Source organism: Gallus gallus, chromosome 5 (assembly GCF_016699485.2).
Source record: "Gallus gallus isolate bGalGal1 chromosome 5, bGalGal1.mat.broiler.GRCg7b, whole genome shotgun sequence".
In the NCBI taxonomy this organism is placed as follows: Eukaryota; Metazoa; Chordata; class Aves; order Galliformes; family Phasianidae; genus Gallus; species Gallus gallus.
In genome coordinates, this window is record NC_052536.1 from 54,971,213 (window position 1) to 54,978,634 (window position 7,422).

Here is a 7,422-nt window from a genome sequence, read left to right on the forward strand (position 1 = left end):
TTGTTCACGCTATCCTTGCAGCGCATCTATTCGCTGGCGGTGGCTCTTGGTAATGCTGGAGCCTGCTTCATCAGTGTAATGGCTTATTTGAAAGAACAGTCCTTAAAGAAAAAGAAATTAATGGCTGCAAGTTGAAAGATCTCCTTGATACATACAAAAAGCAACATATAACTGCTTGTAAAGGACACGATGTCCACTAGTAGCTGTAGAGTCCATAGATTAAATACTGCTCTGACCTCTGATCGTTTCCCTGAGAGCACGCATATTAATTTTGTTCAGTAAATACTTTTGTGCTTTCTCTGAAGGCCATTGGATTTCTGCCATAGACGTTGGCAGAATTAAGATGTGCTCTGCCTGCACCTCCCCGCAGCAGGATGGTAGGGGTGATGCTCCTGGGCAGAATGGGCTGCAGCACTGATGAAGGCACGGCTCTCAGCTGGTTTCCAGCACCCTCCAACCCACAAATCCACCAGCAGCTCAGACCCAGCCCTACTAGCATCTCTCTTTAGAAAAAAAAAACCACAGTGTTCATTGTAACTAATGTTCCTCCACTACCTTCACGCTTTATTAACAAGCACAGCTTCATCAGCTGTGATGGAGCTGACGCAATTCACACCAGCAGAGATCCAGCTGGATGTAATTGTCCCGTGTGCTTTATAGGCAGGCTGCTCTGCCCTCACCAGTGGCTGGGGGAGCAGGGAGGTGGTTGAAGAAGTGCAGTCATCTCTTGTCCCTTGCAAAGAAGAGCTGCAGCTGATCTCTTTGTTTCCAGCTGAAATGGAGGCGGATTTTACAAGTTCCCTTTTCTAAACACATGGTAAGCTCTTAGAAATTGTTCTCTTTAGCTCAGCCTGATAAAGGATAAGTGTGGAAAAAAATGAGTGAGGGCAGCTGCACCCCGTGAAAAGCTGACCTAGAGGTGACTGCTGCACCCTGGCTGTAGGATGGCTTGTAATGGGAGCTTATCTATGTGTTGCCTCCTGTATGGCCTATGTTTTCAGATTACTTGTGGTGTTGGGATCCTGCACTGACTCAAAGCATGTGGCTATTGCTCTGCAGTGAGGCAGGTGCTCACCAACACCTGGTCCAGTTCCTTATGTAAGGGGCTTCTGGGGGTACTTGGCAAGGCACTACTGGGATGGTTGTGGCATGGCAGCCCAGCTAGATATCACAGATGGCTCTTCATTGCCAAAGCTATGACTCCTTGTTGAAGTTTGGTATCCTTCTAACTTGTCGAGGTCCATTATGCATATGCTGGCACAGAGATTTAATGAAATAGCTAGCTTAACTGAGTGCATTAGAGGGTGATCTGAAGCCAGGTTCAAGCAGTGCAGTTCCCTTTCCCGTGTGCATGCAAATAATCTCTGCGGGCACTTCCAAGTGGTCTTTGGCTCAGGCTTTTCTGACCAGCAGCAAAAGGAAGGACAGCCCTAAATCTCTGTATCTCAGTACATGCTGTTCACATCACAGTGCCTCATGTGTGATGCCCAGGGGCTCCTTGGTGGTTAAGCTTCTGTTTCTATTAAACAAGAGAGGCTGCTCTGCTTGAATACCTCACCTGAGCTGCACTCTGCAGAACAGTCCCAGGTTGCAGACCTCTCTGTCACAGAGTGTAAGTGGACTCTGTTGTTAGTCAGCCTATTGCCTTTATTGCAGCGAGGGAAATGAATCCTTGTTTTCTGATGTTAACAGTGTATTTCACATAGGCTTCCCCTGGTGGTGATTAACCTCAAGTGAATGCCTCCAAGCCCATCTGTGGCCAAAGGGGTCAAGGAGGATCTGCTGTGCTTTGGGATTTTCAGCCCTCTTTCCCCCAGGGAGGGGACTGAGGCACAAGCAGCCCCTGTGGTATAATGGTTGTGCTCTGTGGTATAATGGTAGCTCCCTGTTTTGCACTGAACTGACTCAATTAATATATTTTCTAAGTTTTCCATACCCTGTGTGATTTTCCAGACGTTTGGCTTGTCTCTCTGGAAGAATAACTGGTGCAGGTTATTTATTTCTTTCCTCTGAATGAAGTGTTATGATACCCATGGCTGCTGGCCTCCGGTGGTTTGTGTCTGGATGATTGCTGAGCAGTCCTAGAGGTGAAAACAGGGGGAGGTGCACCTTCAATCAGTATTTCTGAAGGAAAAGCAGTCGTGGAGTCAAAATGTTTGGAGCGAATGCTTTCACTTCAGCTCCTCAAATTCTCATCACGCTGTTCTCAAAGGTTACCCTGTCCTGCACAGTGATTAGCAGCTCCTCTTGTGATTGCCTTGTGTGGAGATTGAGTTTTAAATGTTCCTGTGGTGGGAATATCAGCATTAGTCCTTTATGTGTGTTATGAATGGGGGTGAATGTGAAAGGAGCCTGAACCTACAAGCCTTGCTGGGCTGGCTGTGTGGCTGGGCTCACTCTGGCCTTCATATCTTTGTCCTCAGTGTCCTCATTCTTACTTTCCCTGTTGGGCAGCCAGAGGCAATCCTTCTGGGTTGCCCAAGGAGGCTGTGGATGCCCCATCCCTGGAGGCATCCAAGGCCAGGCTGGATGTGGCTCTGGGCAGCCTGGTCTGCTGGTTGGTGACCCTGCACATAGCAGGGGGTTGGAACCAGATGATCATTGTGGCCCTTTTCAACCCAGGCCATTCTATGATTTCACTGGCAGTGTTGCTGTGTTTTCAAGTGTGTGCTCTTTCCTTCTGCCTCTCTGTGCACTTCTGAAGGTCTTAGGTCTCTCCAAGTCCTCCCCCAATGAAGTGAGCTCCTCAGAGCTGTGGTTTCTTTTGGTAGCCAGCACACACCAGGGCTGTCCGCTTCAGAAGTACAGGATGGTCTTATGAGTGTTTTGAAATTTCCACTGAAAGACACTTCTGACTAATTGGGTTAATGTGATCTTGAGGGGGGGGGGGGGGGGGGGGGAAGGGATTGTATTTTCCATGGGAAAACTCTCCAGCTTCAGAAGATGGCGATGGTGTGCACAACCTCTACACAGCAACTCTACCCCTTGGTTAAAAGCCTTATGGAAGATGAGACTGGTTGGCCTAAGGGTCATTCCTGTGGCAGGGTGTATTTTTCTGCCTTTGATGGAGAAGGGTTGAAAATAATCATGTTTTGTTGAGTGGACACATTGGAATTTCAAATCACTGCTGCACAGCCTATGCAGAATCCTCGTAGTAATACAGGGGAGGCAGCAATTTGTTACACCAGATTGTTTCCTGTAAGCTGCAACAACATTCCTGGTGTTTTTCTCTTTAGAGTGATTGGAGTCTCTCATGCTGGGGTTCTACCACAATAACGTCAATGAGTTCATGGCATTACTCATCAGTGCTTTAAGTTAAGTAAAAGGAAACTTCGCTGCAGTGCTACCAATGTGTTTCTATTAAGCAGCCTTATGGCTCTGCTTGTTTCTTAATGGAAAGGAATGCCATTACCTGCATTGTGTAGATGGAGGAAATGAGTTGCGTTTGGGTGAGAATCTTGTTAAAAATCCCGTGGCAGAGGTGGGAATGGTTCAGTGTTCTAGCTATAGACTGCAGTAGTGAACGTGAGCATAGAGATGGAGAACATCAAAATGGGAGACGTGAAGTGGCACTTCTGTACTGAAGTCCAAGCAGCCGTAGCAGTTAAAATCAGGGAAGATTGCCTTTATTTGAATGTAGAGTAACCAGAACAGACACAAAATTGCAAACGGGTTTCCAGAAATGCTGTCCAGAGGTGGTTACGTGCTGTGATGATTGATGGATTGAATTCTTAATGCTCCCTTTGGGTTTACTATAAGCTGCTCACACTTATTATAGATCTCCTATATTTAATTTTGTTATCAAGTTAATTGTATTTTCCCTAAGAGCTCCAGCAGCCTGCTGTGTGTTACTGTGTCTGTGCCAATGAACTTAGCTAATAACTGGCTGCATGCATTTTTCTTTACAAATGCAATCTCCCTAAATGTTTCAGATAACACCGTCTGCATAAGTATTATTCTGCCTGCTTGTTCAGCTTACCTAACTCCGAGCACTGCAATGTTTTGAATTACCTGAAGGCTTAGTGCCTCTTTTTCATGCTTACTATCAGTGTCTGAACTCTAAATATAAACACTTCTGGTTTGTGGCAGTCAGTGTAATTGCTCCTGTTTGCTCGCTATTTGTGTGAACAAATGTTGAACCCAAGGCTAAGAAAGATGGGCTTGGTCAAGCTGTGCCTTGCAGGTAGGGAAGTGTGAAGCTTCCTTTTTAACTTCTTGCTTCTATTGGAGTTCTGGTAATGCTTTTTTTGGGCATTTCCAAATGTTCGACCTCATCATCCACGTAGTCAGTGGTTGTACCAACTGCTCCTGGTACCAATACAGCAGCACTCGTGCTGTGAGTGGCCCATCTGGGCTGATGCACACACAGCACTCACTTCACAAGGAAAACGTGTGTGGTTGCTGGGTAGGAAGAGCACAATGGGCTCCTGTTTGAGGTGCCCTTTTGCCTTAAGCCTCTGAGCTGTGAGTAATATGTTCAGTCGAATTTCATTTTCCTGTGCTGGTAAAAAAAAAAAATCTGCTGCTGATTGGAGAGATACCATAAACTCCCTCTGTGTGCACTGCTATAATATAGCTCTTTCCTCTCGTATTACTTATGTGTTCCATCATTCCCCAGACAGTGCTGGGATGTGCTAAATGCTTTAAAGCTGCACAGACAGTCTCTGTGGAGGATTTCATTTGGCAGAGTCACTGCTAGAGAAGCAAAAGGAGCAGTAAGCTGGTGATGGCCAACGTCTGTGTGGGATTACTCTTCCCTTCCTTTAAAAGTAGTCATTTTTATGTCTGTCCACAGATGATCTGTAGACAAAGCCTTTCGGTTCATATCAGGCACGCTCAAGTCTGGGTGTAGCTATTGCAATTGCTCTCAGACTTCAATCAAAGCTACTGAGAGATGCAGAAGACTTCAGAGTCTCCATCTGAATTTGTTTATTTTGCCTTACATTTTGATTTTGACTTCAGATATCAGCTGAGGTATCAGTTATGACCAACATAACCAACGTGTTTTCTTTTTTGTTCAGAGCAGCTCTCAGAGAGGGGAGCAGCCATGATTTGTATCACTGTACTGGTGGTTGAGAGACTCTGATTTGGACATGGGTTATGGATATATAAATCCCCACGCTGCATCAAGAACACTATTTGCATGTCCAAGCCCAGCTAACTAGCCTGCTGTCCACTCTTGGTATGGAATTTATGAATACGAATCCTTCTCTGCTGAGGCTGCTGGCCATCTCTGCCTTCTGGTAGATGGAAGTAAAATGCTTCTGAATGTAGTGGGATGGAGAGTTTGCCTCCCTCTGTTACAGAACTAAGCTGTGATCTGAGAGTTTGCATACTTAGATGATGGGATACCCCCTGATAAGGCTCTGGATCAGAAATATTCAAGATGTTTAAAGAGGAAATACAGGTTTTCTTTTAAAGGTAGCTAGCAGTGATACTCTACACGATCACCTATCATACACTGATTAGGCTGAAGGGGTATTTGCCTTCAGGGAAAGCTGATTAACTTGGCTGTTAGACTTGCAGGGTCTACAGATCTACAACCTAATTACAAAGGGAAATAAACTTTTAAGGCAGTTTAATAAGCTGAGGTTTTATATTAAGACTTTTTCCTCTCCACTGGGAGTACCAGTGTATTTGGACAAGTCAGTCCAGTATTCTCCATCAGGAGAAATCTCAAGGACACAGAGCTGATGGCACTTGTTGCTGGGGGAAACATGCAACAACTTCCTGGCCTCTGCCATTCTTTATGGATGTGTCTTTGTTTTCCAGCCATGGAAGCCTGAAACAAGAGGAGCTGAAATTTGGCCTTAAGTGTCAGCCAGAAGTTTCCTCTGAAAGAAGTCATGGAAATTGTTGTGTTGCTTTCAGAAATTTTTGGAAGGGTGTTTATCTTCTCTCCAGTGCCTACTGGGCTCTGATCCTAAGAGGCAGGGGTGTATTTATGGTTGTCACTGAGGTTCCTTCTCTTTAGAGGGGGGAAAAAAATGCAAAGCAAGCACAAATGATAAAGGATCTGTAGGTGCTGAGGTGGTAAAATGTTAGATGACATTCAAAGGTGGTAAATACAGAGCAATATGGTGTTACAAAGCATTCACAAGGTTAGCTGCAGCCATTCAGAAAGAGATCTTCAAACAGTGGTAACACCTTTGAAACTCTTCCAGCCTCAGCAGTGCTCAAAGAGCAGCATGGGTATGATCACTAGGCAGGAATAAATAACAAATAAGAAAATATCTTGTGGCTTTTCTGTAATGCACAGTATGTTTGCTTTTGCATTGTGTGATTGGAAAAGACAGGCAGAGTGAAGGACATCAGAGGTGAATGAAGGTACAGAACAAGATATGTGCTAGGAAAAATGGTGAGGGGAAAAAAAGAGGGAATGAGTATGATGGAGATTTGTGAAAGGATCAGTAGTGTGGGCATGAGCAGTTAAAGGCTTGTAATGTAGGCCTGTGGGAAGAGAAATTCTTTCAAGTACAAGGCAGTGAGCCCAGCTGTAGTCAAATAAGTCAGCAAAAAGCCAACTTCTCTGGCTTAATGGTGGAACAGCACAGGGACAGCAGATGGTGCCCTGGAGAGATGCAAAGCAGCCCCCAGGGATGGATCCAGGGGCAGAGGGAGGCGGCCCAGGCCTTTGGTGCCCAACTGGCAAGGCCTCAGTGTCAGTTACTGCTGTTGGTGTTTCATTGCCAGCTGTGCCCCAGCAAGGCAAGCAGAGGAGAAGGAGTGGTGGAGAGATCTCTTATCATGGGTTAGTCTAGGTTGGAAGGGACCTTAAAGTAAATCCAGTTCAACTCCTTCCATGGGTGGGGGCACCTCTGACAAGACCAGGCTGCCCAGGGCCACATCCATCCTCTAGGGATGGGGCACGCACAGCTTCTCTGGGCATCCTTTCAACAAGTGGGCCCTTGTCCCAGCATCTGCTTCCCTGAGTGTAAAAGGAGGGCAGCAGTGCCTTTTGATGTTGGCAGTGTGTTGTGAAGATAAAGTCAAAAAAAAGTGACATTTGCAATATGTGAAATTCCCAGTTCCTCCTGTGATGAGTGTCATAGAAAAATCCAACAAGGAATTATTCACACTCTATTCAGTGCAGAAGTTTGGTGCTGTGCGGAAAACAGCCTCAGCTCTTGCACAGTGTGGAAAAAGACTTACTTGGTATCTTGTCCCCACTGTGTCAGCACCTCCAGTAGGTAAGAGACTTGCAGGAGAAGTGCAGATCTACCATGGGATGAGGATGTGGAACCAGGGGGATAAGTAAAGGCCGGCTCAGAGACGGTGCTTTTTACCAAGTTGTCTGCTCTGAGTCCACATCTAGGCCTGTGGAGGAAGGACAAATAAGACAGATTCTCTACAACTCCCTGAAAGGAAGGGGTTAACCTCTTCTGCCAGGTAACAGTTATAGAATGAAATGGAATTGCCTCA